A 19,089-nucleotide genomic window follows, 5' to 3' on the forward strand; every position below is an offset into this window, starting at 1 on the left:
ACTCAAAGTCAGAAATTTTTTTTTAATATTCTTTGACATTTGCCAAACTAGAAATTGGAGAATCAAATGTGGTGTCCTCTGCATGCCCTCTTATTTGAAACCAGAGAGGAAACTATTGAACTGCTGTATCAGGAAGAGTAACAACAAGGTGCAGCATGATTCAGATTCCTCCCAAGGTCAAGTTTAGCCTTCAAGTTTTTTTCCAGGTATGTATTCTTCTGCAGACCTATGGTCATTCCTTGGTTTTTTACTTTTATTTGACAAAAACATTTTTAAATTTACTTTCTTTTTGGTAGGGAATTGAGTCCAGGGGTGCTTTACCACTGAGTACATCCCCAGCCCTTTTAAAAATTTTGAGACAAGGTCTCATTAAATTGTTCAGGTTGGCCTCGAACTTGCTATCTTCCTGCTTTAGCTTCCTGAATTTCTGGGATTACAGGCATGTGCCATAAAATTTACTTTTAACTGATACATAAAATCATGAACACTACATATTTATGAAGTACCATGTGATGGTTTGATACATATGTATCTTTTATAATATTTAAATCAGGGTAAGCATATCTATTTCCTCAAACATTCATCATTTTTTATGATGAGAACATTCAAAATTCTTTCTTCTAGTTTTTTGAAATGTGCAGTACATTATCATTATCTATAGTAAACCTACTGTGACATACAACAACTTCTTACTCATGCCTAACTGTGACTTAGTACTCATAGATCAACCTCTCTCCATTTTTCTTTCACTTTGACTTTCTCCACCTTCTGGAAACCATCTTTCTACTCTGAACATACATGAGATCAACATTTTTAGACTCCACGTATGAATGAGACCATTGGTATTTGTCTTTGTGTGCCTGATTTTTTTTCATTTAACCTAATGACTTCCGGTTCTAAACATGTCACAAATGACAGGATTTCATTGTTTTCTATGGCTGAATAACATTCCATTGTGTATCACAATGTAACACATCTTTATTCATTCATCAGTTGATGGATATTTAGGTTGTTTCTATTTCTTGGATACTGTAAATCATGCTGTGATAAACATGGGAGTGCAGATGCCTCTTTGACACATTGACTTCATTTCCTTTGGATATGTACCCAGTAATGGGATTGTTGAATCATGTGGTGATTCTATTTTTAATTTTTTGAGGAATCTCCATACTATTTTCCATAATTACAGTAGTAATTTACATTCTTGCCAATGGTGTGCAAGGGTTCTCTTTACTCCACATCCTCACCAGCACTTGTTATCTTTAGTCTTTTTATAACTGTCCTTACTGAAGTAAGGTGATATCTCATTGTGGTTTTGGCTTGCATTTCCCTGATGATTAGTGATGTTGTGCTTAACATTATTCTATATCTATTGGTCAGTTCTGTCTTCTTTTGATAAGTGTCTAATCTATAAGTATATCAACTGTTTTTTGAAATCATTTTTTGGGTTTTTTTTTTTTTGCTATTGAGTTTTTTGTGTTCCTTATATAGTCTGGATGTTAACCCCTTATCAAATGTATAGTAGGCAATTATGATCTCCCATTTTATCTCCCATTTTGTAGGTTGTCTTTTCATTGTTTCATTTGCTATGCAAAAGCTTTTTAGTTTGATTCATCCCATTAGTCTATTTTTGTGTTTGCTTCCTTTCTGTGCTTTTGGGGTCTTGTCTGAAAAAAATCCTTATCCATTCCAATGTCCTAAAGCATTCCCCCTATATTTTCTTCTATTAGTTTCATGGTTTTAGCTCTTACATACAAGTCTTTAATTCATTTTTAGTTGATTTTATTTGTAACTTGTGACAGAATCTGAAATGACTTTAAAGATAATCCTGGTCTATTCTCTTAAAACATCTGGATGGACCCTAGTAAGAAAATACTTAGTAATCACGTGTTATGAACAGGAGGAGATAAAAATCTAATATATATATAGAGTGACTAATTCATTCAGGGCCTATCACAAATAATTTTATATAAACGATATCAAGTACTCTTTTAAAACTCCCTCAGAAGTCTGTATGTGGTTCCTCATTTTTACCATTTAGAAATGTGAGGCTTAGAGGGTTACGGTTGATAAATAGAAAATACTTTTACTGTGGTATGAAATGGACAATTACCTCCATCTTCTTCAAAATATTCTGTAGAGATGGGTGTGGTGGTGCACACCTATAATCCCAGGGGTTTGGGAGGCTGAAGCAGGAGGTTTGTGAGTTCACATCCAGCCTTAGCAACTTAGTGAGCCATAAGGAACTTAGCAAGACCCTGACTCAACAACAAAAACAAAACAAAACAAACAAACAGAAATACCTCTGTAGACTTAATAGCAAGAAGACACACAAACACAAACATGAAAATAAGAAATTATCTATGGAAGAACAGATTTTTTTTTTTTTGCTATACTGGGGATTGAATCCAGAGGTACTCTACCACTGAGCTACATCCTCAGACCTTTTCATTTTTTATTTTCAGATCAGATCTCACTAAGTGGTTGAAGCTGGCCTTGAGTAGCATATCATCTGGTATGTAGTCATTATATCGTATTTGGGGAGTTCACAAGGAACTGCCCTGGTATTCAGGAAAGATACAATGGACAAGGTGGAATTCAAATTCTCCAAAGGCTTCTTAAAAATTTAGTAGAATAGATGTAAACAGAGAGGATGTGAAAGACATTGCCATTAGTGAGACTCTCATGTGCAAAGGCCCATAGATGAGTAATCAAATGTGAATTAGGGAAACAACAAGAACAACCATCAAACAGTATGACTGGAAGAGTTCAGTGGAATAAAGCCCAACACTAAGGTTAAAGTGAATCTGTGCATGTTAAATTTTAGCACACATGACCCTTTTGCTTAGCATTTATAATATGTATTGGAGGATTAACTGAGTCTTCTGTAAATTTACATGAAGAAATAGAAGGGGAAGATGGGAAAGGAGACAATGTAAATGAAAATTTTATAAACCAGGTATTTTTGCTGTAGATTTATGATTGGGTGATTTTTGAAATTGGTTATTATATTATACATCTGATCCATCTTACCTCTGATATTAGCTTTATTTTTTTAATTTTGTTGTTGTTTTTTGGTATCAGGGATTGAACCCAGGGGTATGTAACCACTGAGTCACATTTCCAACCCTTTTTATGTTTTCTTTTTTTATTTTGAGACAGGGTCTCACTAAGTTTCTCAGGGCCTAAGTTGCTGAAGCTGGACTTGTACTTGTGATCCTCCTGCCTCTGCACACTGAGAAGGATTAGAGGCATGCACCACTGTGCCCGGCATTAGCTTTATTTTGCTAACAGAACAAATTGCCATATATTTGGTACCTTTGAACAACACAAATTTATACAGTTTTGAAGATCAGAAGTTCTAAATGATTCTTAGTAGGATAAATATGAAGTACCAGCTGAACTGTGTCCTTTCTGGTGACCCTAGAGGAGTGTATTAGTTAGATTTTCAGTATCATAATAAAATATCTGACAAGGCTATTTATTTTTAAAAAAAGAAGTTTATTTAACTAACACTTCTGTTGGTTCAAAGCCCACACAGCATAGTGCAAGCTTGGAAAAGGCTGCCCTTTGGCTATATCACCTTATGGTAGACTGCAATAGTGGAGCTCATGAGGGAGGAAACAGATTAGGTATCCATAGCAGGAAACACAGAGAGCTAGGTAGAGCCAGACTTTTATAATGGCCCTCTCAGGAGAACTCAAGGGATCTCACAAGAACTACCCTCTGAGAGCATGTCCCTGTGAGTTAAAGACCTCCCACTAGGCCCTACCTCTTAAAGGTGGCCCAGCACCTCAAAATACTACCACTCTGGGGACCAAACCTCTAATCATGTGAACCTTTGTGGAGTCACAAGTAAACTGTATCCAAACCATAGCAGTTATTTCCTTGATTTTCCTAGCTTTTACAGTTTGCTTATGTTCCTTAACTCATGAACCCCTTCCAGTCTTTGCATCATTCTGACTTCAGCTTCCCTCATATCTTTTCTGATTCTGACTCTCTTCCTTCCTCCCTTACTTATAATGACATTTGATTACATTGGACTGACTCAGAGAATCCAGTATGATGTCTATATCCCAAGATCCTTAACTTAATTAGGGACATCTGCAAAGTCCTTTTTGCCATATAAAGCAACATTTTCACAGGTTTCCTGGGATTAGGACATGGACCTCTTTGGGTGGCTGTTATCTTGCCTATAACATGACAAAAAATACCATTCTCTTACACCCATCCATTCATTCATTCAAATGGCTGCATAAATGCAAAATTACTGTTCACATCAGCCTTAACTGTGTCATTTTGAGCATCAACTAAACCCTCTGTGACTCAACACCATCATTTGCAAAACTGAAATATTTTGCACATCTTTAAATTCTGTTGTGCTGATTAATGAGATAATATGGATGAAAATAACTGCTATTAACTAAAGTGGCAATAAGAGCAATAATAATAATGACATTCTGTAGTGAGCACCAAAAATTTTTAATGAACATTAGTTATACTGAACTGCATAATATAGGCCTTGAGATAGATTGAATATACATATATTTTGAGTACTGAGAATTGAACCCAAGGGCACTTTACCACTGATCTACATCCCCAGTCCTTTTTATTTTTTATTTTGAGACAGGGTCTCGCTGAATTGCTTAGGGGGTCACTAAGTTGCTGAGACTGACTTTGAACTCACAACCCTCCAGCCTCAGCCACCTGAGTTGCTGGGATTATAGGCATGTGCCTAGTGGATTGAATAGTTTTTATTAATTTGAAGAAAATTAATTTAAATACAATCAAACCATTATTGAGAATAATGGAGTCCATTTATTAAAGTCTCTTATTAATTCTGACTCAATTTCCCTCTCAGTATTTCCATGTCAGAGAGTGAGTTTGGTGTGCTCAAATATTTCAAGAGTTAATTCATCATAAATTTTAGGTTAATTCTGACATATGCATACTCAATGCTGATATTCTAATGATGTTTTTGGGTGAGTGCAGTTTCCTTTTAGTTCAGGCAGATCCTCTTAAAATTATACCATGTAATGAGGAAGATGTCTGGTAACTTAGGCATATCCTGAGGTTTACATTCAGACAGCTACAGATACTTACAACATAATTCATACTCATAAATCCTTGAATATCTGCTAAAATGCTAACATAATTTCCACCAAGTAGTTCTAAAATTCTTCAGAATATGTGATTTCTTTGAGCTCAAGGCAGTTTGGTAATGGGAAATAAATGGAGTCTCCAGATGTCTGCTCCATCCACATGTCCAATTTGCATCTGCATACCTGTCCTTCTGTGAATAACTAAGCATTATTATTTTCTATTCCTGTATATTATTTTAAAGATAAAAATTCAAGTTTATTGTGTCCAGTTGTCATTTCAGCAAGAAAATAATGCCTTGTGAGCCATGAGGGGTTCAACAAGTCAGATCTTTCAGAGTCAGTGAGTTCCCCCAAACATTAGCTTTAAGAAAGTATTTCAGTAAAGTTTTTTGATCTTGGCATTTAACTTCATTAAAATAAAACCTGAAAAATAACCAACAAATGGAAAATAGAGAACATCTCCAACATTATGCCTGCTGTGATCCAAACTACAAATTTTTGAGAATGATTTGATGACAGTTGGGTACACCAAACATTCCTTTTGACATGAAACTTTAAATGACATAAAATTTTAAAATGTTTCCATCTTTCATTAAAGGCACTAAATATGTGACCAATTGAACCTGCTTCTTTGTTTAATTCAGACAACTAAGATTTCTTACCAGCTGTGGTTATGCTGTACTAATAATGTGCAGCATAGCTAGTGAAGTAATGTTTTCCCTAATACCCCAGATGGGCTGCATGTGGCCTCTTGGCATATGCTGGAGGATGCAGATTCAAAAGACTCAGAGTTGTATCAAGTCAGGGTGTTTGGGGAGATATGTGAAAGCATCATTTGACTCTATGGGAATAATGAACTGTTAAGCTGAAGAGATAATATAGAAGAGTTGCCATTACTATTATATTTTATAAGCCAGGTCCTCTGCTAAGAACTTTACATATGTAATTGCATTATTTCCTCCTGATAGTATCTTTAATGCATACTAGATGGAGGTAGGCAATAGAAAACAATAGGGCAGGGAAAAAGACAGACAGTGTAAGGAGAGGTGTGAAACAATATTAAAGAAGCAGTCAAGGAAAAAAGATGACATCTGAACAGAGCCCTAAAGTAGGGAGTAAGTTAGTCACAGGGATCCGTACCTGAGGTAAAATCATTGAATGTCTTTGTAAAGTCTATTAGGAAGGAGTTTGTCTGCTGTATACTATGAGAAATGAATGAAGACTGATTTGATGGAGGACTAGCAGGGAAATAAAGCAAAAATTAAAGAAAGTAAGGTATGAAGGATGTAAGTCTAAGAACTTGTATGTTCCAGAAACCGTGGTTTGTTCCATCATGAAGATGGCAATGCATTGTTTGCCCTTGTAGATACCATTTCCACCTGTCTCCTTTCCACTCTCAGTGGACCATAGGAGGCAGAATCTGTGGATTGCACCATCCTGGATCCCATGTATGGTTGCTTCCATTCAGGTCTGGCCAATTGGAAGGGTGTACTGGCAGGAGTGCAGAGAAATAAGAACCTCCGTCCCGGTCATGTGTGTCCACAGTTGTCTGCAAGCAACTTTCTCACATGACTGTGATTCTTGGAGTGTCCTGGTGAAATTGTTCCTTCCCTTTGCCTATTCAGACCTAGGCAAGGAAAGGCTTCCAGCTATTGGTAGTTCCTGCTCATTTTACTGTTTCTTATTGTTTTCCTTAACCCCCTCTAAGTATATAGTCTCTTCATTAGACTGTTCTGTTAAATATTCTCAATATTCTCTCTCCTCTCTCCTCCATCTCTCTCTCCCTCCCTCTCTCTCTACTCTTTCTCTTTTGGTACTGGAAATTGAACCCAGAGGTGCTTTAACACTGAACTATATCCCCAGTCCTTTTTATTTGAGACAGAGGCTCACTAAGTTGCTGAGGCTGACCTCAAACTTGTAATTCTCCTGACTCAGCCTCCCCAGTTGCTGGGATTACAGGCCTGTGCCAGCCCTCCTGGCTTCAATGTGTAATCTCTTCTACTCTGCCCAAACCTAAACTGAATCAAACAGAAAGTCATTGGGAGGGTTTTGAGCAAAGTGTAGCATGCTCTGATGTTTTAAAATAATAATGTTGGCTGCCTTGTTTCTTTTAAAACTAGCCTTGGAAATTTGTATTAAAGAAAAATTCTGCATGATTTGATTACTTGCTTTTCACCAGCCCATTCAGGCATGCTTCTGATATCAGAATCACCTGAATCAGTGCTAGCCATGGTACATACTCTGTAGTCTTTCCTACACGCTGTTCCCAATTCAATATTATTGCCACTGAGGTGATGAAAACCAGTTTTGACCAAAATGGCCTAGTACTGTATTTTGAATTTCTTCAAAACTGGGCAGTTGTTAACACTGATGACCAACTTTGCTTTTCCCTGTCTGGTCATCTTCAGAATCAGCTTGTACTCACAAGGTCCAGCATGTACTTTCTGCTTTTCATTTCGAGGTGGAGTCTAGAGTTGATTGACTCCAGGAACTTTTTCATCTTCTTCATGACCATCATCTTGCTGCCTTAGGCATGAGATGGCCCACAATCAAAAGCAGCTGCTAAGATGGCCAGGGAACCAAAAAGGAAGGCTTGGTTGTTGTTTTGAGAATTAACTCAAAGGAGGAAAGCATATAAACAGAAAGACTGTTTAACAATAACAAAAAATTCTGGTAAAGTTTGTAAAATATACTAACAGAGACTGATATAAAATATAACCAGGAGAACATTCATATTGTACAACCATATTCAAGATCTCTTTATCCAAAATTTTGTCAACCATGAGTATTAAAATTAATTGTGTGTTTTGTTTATTCTTTGTTGTTTTCAATTGCCAGTTGAAGAGATGAAATTAAAATAAAATCCCCTCAAATATGTGTACTTTGGCATTCATCAGTCTCAATCTTTGCAATCTAAAATTTAGCCCTGAGCTTTAAAGTTTTAAAAACTGATTAAATGCAAAACAGTGCATAGAATCTTATAAATATTGAGGCAATAATGAATGATCAAAGAACTAACAGTGATGCTATTGCAGAGGCTATAAAATAAACATTTCAAAATATATGAATAAACATTAGAGAGAGACAATGGAAATATGGTGACATGTAAAAGAAAGTACTAAGATTATACAAATTGTAGTGAAAAGGCAGGATTCTCCAGCTACCACTGAACCATGTACCTCTGAGTCTTGATCTTCATTATCTACTGTGTATCTGTTGTTAGCACTTGGAGGGAATTTATTATAGTACAGACAGAACATGAAAATTTCTAAGAAGGCAGTCAGATCTAATTGTGTCTTCTCATGGGGCATATGATCTCACTGAGATGAAATTGTGTCCTAGAAAATGAAATCCAGTTTTGTCTTCTCTTTCCGTTTACAGTGCAGACCTAGACTATCAATCCAAAAATTGTACAGTATGAATAAAGCAAATTTTATAAAAATATTTTCTGATATTTAAGAGTACTTAAATAGGAGGAAGTGCTGGGGAGTGATATTAGCCAAATTATATTGTTACATTGTGTACATGTACTAATATGTAACAAAAAGTCCCACTATTATGTACAACTATAATATACCAATAAAAGTTTGGGGAAAAAAAGCTTACTTAAACAACTTTGCATTTGCTATGAGAGGGATGTCAGTTGGCTGAACGCATCCATCTTGTCAGATGTGAAACCTAATCCCAGCAATAATTCAGGGAAACCCTGACTGACCTTGTGACTCTTGCTCTCTTAGCTAAGCTACATAGGGTAAATTTACAGGTGGGGACAGATTTGGATGTAGTTGAAAGTTACATGAACCAGATGGTTATAGACAGCCCAAGTGTCCTGTGTCTGTTCAGTTTTTGTTTGCATCTGGAATAGAAATCTTGCTGTCTCAGCACAAATAAAATACTTTTTTTTTTTAATGAAAGGGAGGTCAGGCACTCAGCCATACTACCTGACACCATTAAAAGAACCAGCTTGAACGGACCATGTTCAAATGCATATTTTAAGCATAAAATCAACAGAAGTAAATGAGAGGGAGAGAGAGAAAACCTAACATTGTCATAAAAGAGATAGTTAAAATGACCATGCTAGAGGTGTGTTGTTCACGTGGCATTGTAAATGCCAAAAGAGTGATTGCTTCTCTTTACATTCCTTTATATCAAGCCAAGACAGGGCAAAGGCAGATAAGTCCTTAATAACATGCACTTAAAAAAAAAATTCAAGGTTGGAGAGGAAAATTAGTGTCCTGGGAGTGTGAAAATTCTTCAAAGCTTGGTGATAGCCACTGTCCTGGACTCAAGTGTGAGTTTTAATTGGTAGAGAAAATGCAGCACCGAGTAATTAAAACTTTCTTTTTGTAATTTGCACAGTTTCAAAAAATCTCTATTCCTTTCCAAAGGCTGCGTACTGAAATAATTGAAATAATCTGACTTTCCCATGAGTCTTTTTAAGTAAATTCATTAAATATCAGATAGACTGCTTCCTTCTAGGGAAGAAGAAAACATGCATTATGCTTAATTATGAGCAAGTAGAACTAGTATTTATATTAATGTAAGCATTTTCTGTCATTCATGATGGAGAATTGGGGGAAGAATCCAGGAAGCTAGATTCCCTGGGATATTAGGATAGAAAATAGAGTCAAATCAGAGAATGCAAATTAACAACAACAACAACAGAAAGCTGGGCATGGTGTTGCACACCTGTAATCCCAGCAACCTGGGCAATTTAGTGAGACCCTGTCCTAAAATGAAAAATAAAGAGGCCTGGAGATGTGACTCAGTGATAAATTACTACTAGGTTTAATAGTCAGTACCAAAAAAAAAAAAAAAAAAAAAAAAAAAAAACCAACAAGGATGCTCTCACTGGTAACCTGAAGGCCAGACTGGAATCAGAATTCTATTATGTTTGACTAAGGACAGGACAATTTCTAGTAAATGTTGGGGGAAAACATTGTCATTATTTTTTCTACACATATGTCACCTTCCTTTTTAAACTGTTCAGCAACTCAGTACAAAATTTCCTGATGGGTATCTTGGTTATGTCTGTTTTCTGTGTGAAGCTAATCTCATGTGGAATTTTCTATATAATATTTATACTTAGGGATTTTTTTTGGTCCTCCTTAGAAAATAAAAGACTTTATCTTTGGTAAAAATCTATTTATAGGGTTCACTAAATGAAGTTCATTTGGAAGCTCAGAACAACCTTGCTTAATTGGAAGGTATTAGAAACAAAAGCAAGTGGCACGGGCGGCTTGGGATTGGTGAGGGAGTAGAACACACTGTGTATCTCATTTCTTTATCTGTCTCCAGTCCTCATTTTTGCATTCTGTTTTCCATGGCAATAGACCATATTTAGCTCAGAAAAGAGATGTCATATGCATCTCGTCTTTTGTTCTATGTGCAATTGAGGAGGTGAAGCATTATTTTCATGCACAGAAAAGATTAAAATAAAAACGATGAGTAAACCAAAGTTTAAAGCAGGAAGGAATTAAAGAAGGAAGATTTTCAGGACCATCTAAAATACTTGATTGCAAATTCAAAATTATAGTTGTTTTTCATTATTCGCCTTTGTATGTGGTGGTGGGGAGTTCAAATGCATAGAAGAAAGTTTGTGTCTTTTATCTATGGGAAAAAATGAGTGCTATCATTTTCATGTTTCTTCTGACTGCTATTTCTGGTGATTCTAAAGCTATTAAATGCTATGAAACGTAAACTAGTTCTAATACACTCAAGGAACAGCCAATTTACACAACAGCTGGGGAAAGAAAATCACAGCCACTCTATTGGACCAGCTGAATTGTGAGACATTTCATACCCCTCCAGCTGACGCAGCATGTAGATCAAACTGGCAGCTGTATTTTAGGGAAAATATGTCACAACAGACAACTGTAAGAAAAGGACAAATCCACAAAAAGGATCCTCTGCAAATGAATCACCATAGTAGGAAAACTGCAGAATGAGTAAAAGGTTAGGCATCATCCCCTCAATATTTAGAAAGACCCTCATACCCACTCCAACCACCATAAGATTCAGTAAATTTTTAGAATTCACTCACAGAAAAAGAACTCATGAGCCAGAATTTCCTAAATATATTCCCCACTGGTCTCTTTGTACTATCCTTAGATATAAAATTCTCACAGAACTGTCAATAATGAGATCCACCTAAAAGCAAAAAAGATAAAAGGGGAAAAACCCCATCAGGTATATATATTTTGTATGTAGCCGGTCAGGGCATACAATTCCACACTTTTGAAATGTGCTAACTATAAACCTATTTTCAAAATGTCCTTGGCACATTTGCCAAGTGGTGCATTGTATTGAGCTTAGCATGTGGCAAATGTTATTATCTGTGAACCAGGTACTATGATTTCTTCCATTGGGACTGATGAGAAAATGGTCAGAGTGCTTAAATACCTTCTTCAAGATCACACAGTAAGTGGAAAAGCTGGGTTTCAGGCCCATATCATTGATATTCCTAAGATTCCCTGGTAGTCACGTACTTTTACTTGAATTACCCTGTGATAGGGAGATTGCTAGAGAGTTCCCAATTCCCTGAGGCAGCAGGTTTCTGGGGTTGTGTGTGTGTGTGTACACATCCACGCTACTGATGACTGAACCCTGAGGTGATGCTCAACCACTGAACTACATCCCTAGCTCTTTTTATTTATTTATTTATTTTTATTTTTGAGACAGAGTCTTGCTATACACAGGCTATCCTCTAATTTGGAATTCCCCTGCCCCAGCCTCCTGGGTGTGGGCACCACCACACCCAGAGGGTTTGTGTTGTGAACAACTCAGAACATCGTCCTATGTCCTACACTCATTTTTTTATTTTTTTTGTCAAGAAGTCGTGGAGCTATAGAGATTCAATCTAATTCCTTCATGGGATGACAAATATTTACATATTTCGAAGTTGCTGTCAACATGATTCTATACCGAATCTTCTCCTTTCATTATTGAACTTGCCAACTGTATTTCACATGGCGGGTACTGGGTCTCTTTGAATTTCTAGCTCTTGGGAATGTTACATGTTCTCTGTGCCCCAGTCTCTTCAACTCTAAAATGGGGTCCCTGTTATCTATCACTCCACTTAGTTGAGCTGATTTAATACTGAATTGATATATGTAAACTCTTAACTACCTGACAAATAGCAAATAGTCAATAAATGTTTGTTATTAAGAATATTATTCTTGTTATTTTCATTACCCATAGAGTAATTGTGGTAATTCAATTACAATCACATAGGTAAAATCTCTGGTATAGAGCCCGGAGCAATTTAACCATTCAATATGTGTAAAGTTCCTTATCATTTCCATCACCAAGGAGCTAATGTATGGGTAGGCTTCATGACTCATCTCAGTCCTGTGGGAGTTTATTTTTTTCTTCAGTTTTCACACTTGATGGGTTGCTGCTACAATAAACAGTCAGATTTCTTAGCTCTGTATTAGCAATAGATTTTTGTTATGTATATTTCCTTCTTAGACAAATATGACCTCTGACTTTGGAATGAATGCCATTCCATTCTATTATATGTCAACTGCAGAAAAAAATCAACAATCTGCTGCAATGCCTTGATAAATGTGTCTTTCCATGGGACCAGTCATTATAATTCTGGAATGTTTGAAGAATGTTCTTGAAGACAGTGGTGGACATTCTCCACGCCCACTGGTGGGCCAGCAGCAGGGTCTTAGCAATGAATGTCTGTCACAGTATAGATGCTCAATATTTTCATTAGACTTTGCAGCTACAGCATTTCAAGGGATGCTTTCCCAGGAAAAACATAATAGTGTGAATGAACTTCAACATGAAGGGTAAAAACACATTTTACTGAGAAATTTTATGATGCAATTTTCTATGCATTTTTTGCTTTCTCTATTGTTTTGATCAGCTGAATAATAACTGAAACTATGTCACACACACATGCACACACACGGACACATACATATGAAACATGTATTTTAGAATATTGAACACAGAATTCACACACACACACACACACACACACACACACACAGGGTCCTAATCAATGTGGGAAAAACAATAAAAAGAAAACACAGGGCACCTGCTTCATCTGTTTAATAACTGCCATGAAGTATGTGCAAGATAGGAAGACAGGAAAGCCAACTGCTGAGTCAGTTATCTGGTAGTACCAGGTGTAAGTAGGCCTACATCATGGGTACTGCTAAGCATGTAATTACATTACGAATGGTCTTCATGCAAATTGGCCATGGAAATATTGGCATATTTTCATGCTAAGAAAGGAAAGAATTATAACATTATTCATGTTCTGAAACTGAAAACCATCCTTTTATTAGTGCATTATAATTATACTTTATAGTTGGGTTCATTTTGACAAAATCATACATGCATGGAATTTGATTTATTCCATTTTAATCCCCAGTACCTACTCTCTTCCCTTCCTGTCTTCAATCCCCCTATTTTTCCTCTACTGCACTGGTCTTCCTTTCATTTGTTTACTTACTTATTTTATTGGTGCTTTATAGATATACATAAAGGTAGAATACACTGTGGTGTATTTATACATGCACATAGTGTAATTTTCTTAAATTTACACTGCATTTCCTCCCCTTTCCTATCCCTCCTTCATCCCTCTCAGTCTCCCTTTTTCTTCTCCATTCATCTTCCCCATATCTTTAAAATATCTGATCCTTCACCTGTATACCTTCTTTTACTTTCATTCTTTCTGTTCTAAAACCAGCTCTATTTAATTGACTCACCATTTTCAAACTCATAAATCTGCTTATAAAGTATAGGAAAATGTATTTTAAAGTATTGAACCCAATTTTAATATTTTTGCTTCTCAAAATATATTTAACTACAATCCTATAAAGCTTAACATGTTCAATTATTTTTTATAACTATGTAAAAACTATTAAATCCTGGGATTCAATGCAATCCTTCAAAATACAAGTACTTTCAACTACATCAATATTTTCTAACCACAGATGTTTTCATCCACCCTCTGTAAAACCTAGCCTCATGATTGCAAAAACAAAAGTAGATTAAAGAAAAACAATAAATAATATGTGATTCGTGTAAACAGACTGTCTCATTTTTTGACGTTGTTTTGGATGTTAGCTTTTCTGTTTATCTTTAATAAATGCTTTAGTGTCATTATCTTTGATGCACTAAACATATATGGGATTCTTTTGCATTTATTTTATTGCTTTGTTCCCCCTTTTCCTCTGAAAAATTGCTAAGTCATTTAATTATGTATTGTAGATATTTACTGCCTTGGTCATCTGCATGACGATGCCTCTAACAAAATGGAGACAATCTCAAAACCCTTTGTTGAAAACAGATTGCTTGGATGTTATATATCCTAAAGGTACTCAAGATTGTTTTCATCAGGCAGGGAAATGACTGTTTTGAAGGAATAATTTTGTCGTATTCACAGATCCCTAGAAACGGGAGGCACATCACACTATGCAGGACTACCTGGAGATGCACCAGGGTTAGTTAGGAAGGAACAGGGAAAGGAATGTGTAGTGGAGCTTTTATTGTGGTTTCTGCAGGAAGGAATGGGTGAGGCCATGTAAGCAGATACAGGATTGGCTAGTTTGAATAATTTCAGGAAGCTGTGAGGAATAAATGTCCCTAGTTGTCTGGTACCTGGACCTGGATTGTTTAGGGAAGGTGAATAGTGGCCTGGAATATAACAGCCTGATAATGGAGGGAGTTGAGTGTGGGCTCTGGATTGACGGGTTTGCAAATGAAAGCTGTGCTCTCAGGATAGTGGTTTGCTATCTCTAGGAACTAGCTAACTCTGAGTGAGTCTTTCTCTCTTGGGTCAGCAAGGCTCCAAGTTACAAAATGTGAAAACATGAGAACCTAGAAAATACAACTCATTATTAATGCAGTTTTGGCGCCCATGGTGAGAGTAACACTGGCTTGCGAACTCCTCCAGGGAGAATTTGTCTTATCTGTCATGTCCATCCAGAGCATAGAATCTGGCCCTTGGGAAGTGATTATAAATATTTGGTATATTGTAGGTTGTAGACTTCACTACCGGTAAATTCTGCATAACTTTGAAGTTTATAAAAAGATATTTGGGAGGAAAACAAAAGCCCAAATTATAATGGTACCTTGTTTAATAATAACACCAATCTGTAGCATTTGTTTTGGTTTACCTCAGATTCACTAAGACCCTACCTATGCTTCCAAATAATTGACGAGTATGAATTTCAAATGGTACATTGGATTCAGTGTCTGAGCTCTTTGATGAGCAATACCCCCCTCCCCTGCCCTGCTTACTTCCTAAATCTATGCACTTCTTTTTCCTAGCATCTGTGTATCTGTTTGTGCTCACTACCATGGTGCTTAGGAGATCAAACACATCTGTCAGTCAGTCCGACAGCAACCATTTATTGAACACCCAGGAGGGTACATAACCCACAGAGTGAATCAGAGTGAATAACAAGAACCAAGCTAAATTACTATTGCCAAAATGAGTGGAAGCAACAGGCTCCTCTTTAAGGATGAGCAAATTCAAGTTGTTCTCATTTTTAAAAGATATTTTTGGAATAATGAATTCAGAAGATTTTGTCAAGTATTATTCCTTAACTTTTTGGAAATTAGATTGTCCTTAAAGGAAATCTGAGTGCATTCAGTTTAGACTTTTTTCATATTACTTCATCAAGTTATGAATTTATAAAAGCTGTTTTACATTCTGGAAAACCTTTTCTTTTTGTAAAAAAAGAAAAAGCCTTTCTTTTTTAAAAAAGGAAATATATCAGTGGAAATTAATGTCAACAGTCGGACATCTCTTTAAACAGTGTATAATTATATCTTCTCTATGTCAGTCATGTGTTAAAGTTCAAACGACCCTCATCTTTTTCAGGAAGAGAACTAAAGTTTGACATTTGTTTTGGGAGGGGTATGTTTTGGATTTGTTTTCTGGTTACAGTGTGTAAACTCAGCTAGCTGTCATAAAAGTATATATTAAAACTTTTAGTAGTTTATCAAGGCTTTGAATGCTGTTTGACCTTCCAATATCTTGCTATCCTTTCCCTTTGTTTCTTCCAGCCCCAGTACACTAAGCACTTCATCATGATCTTCTTTGAACCCCGTATTAGGTTACATCTCCCTATTGTACTCTTTTTTTAAGTGGTATTCTGTATTTCATAAAACTCCATTGTTTTAACAAAATGTTTAATGACTGTCTTCCCTACTAGAATAGAAATGCAAAAAGTCATGACTGAAGTCTGGCTTTTTGAAGGAATATAGCCCCCTAGCTTAGCATAGTACCTTTGATTGCTCAGGAAATGTTCTGAAATAAATACATTAGTGATTGTTTTTGAATCTCTTCTAGGTATTTAGAGCATGCAGATTGTACCTGATGATCTGTGAGTTAAAGTTGAAAAAGGGAAAAATTTAAATGCTTATCCCTATTCCATAGTCCCCTTCAGTAAGGGGATATAAACTTAAAAGTAAAACAAATTGAATTCTCTCTCCCCGCCCCCCTTACACTCTCTCTCTCTCTCTCTCTCTCTCTCTCTTTCTCTCTCTCCTCTCTCCTCTCATCTCTTCTCGTCTCTCTCTCGTCTCTCTCTCATCATCCTCTCTCTCTCTCTCTCTCTCTCTCTCTGTTTTGGAAGATGGAGAAGGAGGAGAAATAAGTAGAGAACACCCAAGATCCCTGTGACGTTGACACATGATTGACATAGAGAAGATATAATTATACACTGTTTTGGAGTAGCATCTAACCTAAATTCAGTAAGTTATACAAACAAATAAAAGGCCAATTTATTAATGGAAGAATGAAATAGAATATAAATCTGAAGTAAGAAAAGGTAATTATTTTATTTATGTTTTATTTGCTATTTACCTTGTGTCTATCTTGTATGCTATCTCCTGAAATATTAATCTGCTTTAGTTAACAAGGTTTATCATGTAATATCAAAATAATGACTTTGAGTGAAACTTTGGTGAAAATGAACTTTGAGTGAACTTTGGGTGAAAAATGGTTTTATTTCTGGAATATTTCTTCTATCAGAAGCCTGATTGGTCATACTTATTTAATGGCAGTTGTTGACTTCAGGAATTGTCAAGGAGAATAGGGGAGATGAGGAAGAGGGAGAGTGTGCAAAAGAGGGAAGGAATTGACTCTGATTTCCTCAACCCCCTGGCAGGTATTCTCAGTACAGGCTGAACTGAAGATGCAGTCCTAGCCAGTTGTCTAGAGATGTACACTGCATTTCAGCCTGCCCTTGCTTAATCGTTATGAGTCACCTATTTGTACTGCCCAAACTCAATACTTGGACTCAGAGTGTATCTATGTGGTGCTGAACAACTCTGAGACAAAGAGAAAAATCCATTTCATCACAACAATCTCTTTTCCTGTTTCAGTGATTCCTCAATGTTTCTGAAGAACCAGGTGAACCAAAGTAAAGTTAGATGGTTATTAAAAATGTGGACTTTGAACCTTGATGCAAACCTCATAAATTAGAATCACTAGGCATGTAGTCTAGGAATATACATTTTATTAATCTCTCCAGGCAATACTGATGATCAATAGAGCTAAGAACTCTAGTCAACATAATACTAAATAAGCAATACAATTGATTTCTAATGATTTTTGCATCATTTATTGTTTCAAGTCATGTATTAAAAGTCAGAAACCCATTTCTAGAACTTTAAGAATGAAGAGATTTACATTTTTAAATGCAATGTAGTGAAATGGAAAAAGAATAGGATCTGGTTTTAAAAGACCTGGGCACAAAATGGGTCTTTGCTTTGTTACTAACAATGACTTTTGACCACAATAGGCTGCTTATGGAACTAATGATATTTCTACTTTTAACCAACAAAATGGTGATTTTATAAGGTTTTTCCTAATGGTTTAACTCTCTGAGCACTGTTTCCAGCATTTTTTTCTTTTAATTTGTTCTTTTTTAGATATAAATGACAGTAGAGTGTATTTTGACATATTAATAAAAACATGGAATATCTCTTATTCTAATTAAGATCCCAGTCCTGTGGTTGTACATAATGTGGAGATTCACTGTGGTGTATTCATATATGAACATAGGCAAGTTATAAGGGAGGAGAATGGGATTAGGAAAGACAGTAGAATGTCTCCAGCATTTTATGTGGGATTATAACTCTACTTGTAGGGTTAAATGAGCTTTTATAAATGATGCACTCTAAAGCTATAGTGAGCTGTTCTTTCATCTCCCTTGGAGACCACGTGATTAATAAATGCTGGTCCTTATGTTTGAGCATTGTATGCCATTGAAGTGTGGTCTCCAATAATTTTCATTGTATATACTCATAAAATCTGCTTCACACTTTGGACACTGAATGATGACTACAAAAAACAAAAACAAAAACAAAAATTTTTATCACATGAGAGTTTTCCAAGGGACTCATCAAAGCTATGGCTTCCTGTATCCTAGAACAACTTCTTAGAGTTGTTTTCTTTTCATACATCTTCAAGCCATTCTTTCAGTCCCTGCTCCTTGCATTTTATTGACTCAGCAGGCCCATAGCAGCTGTTTTATTATGTTGTTCTCCCTCATTGTCTGCTGCATCCTGGAAAGGAGTATTTAATTTCAGGAAGACTTCTCCAATATCCACATGCTGGCCACACTCCAGGAAATCAAGATGGAGATTCCAACCAGCTACTTAAACTAAAAGGGGCTTCATTGCCATAAGTTATGAAACTACTGCCAATACTCATTGAGCAATCATTGATATGAAAGTGGTGTTGTTTAAGAGAAGTAGAGGAGGTTGTGATCTTCAAAAATGTGAAGTCTTTAATTTGGTTGAGTAAAGGTTGACAGATAATTTATCAATACATAGAAAACCTTAATGAATGACTCAAGTGGGATGATTTTTGAGAACTGTGACCAGGAGTTAGTGAGTTAGGGTCACTAACATCAGTTCAGCAAGAACAAGGGGAAGTATTCATCGACTGAACTTTCATTTCCTGGATGATTTTATTTGACTTGTAATGTAAAACATCTAATAATGTCTT

This window comes from Sciurus carolinensis, chromosome X (genome assembly GCF_902686445.1).
Source record: "Sciurus carolinensis chromosome X, mSciCar1.2, whole genome shotgun sequence".
Taxonomy (NCBI): Eukaryota; Metazoa; Chordata; class Mammalia; order Rodentia; family Sciuridae; genus Sciurus; species Sciurus carolinensis.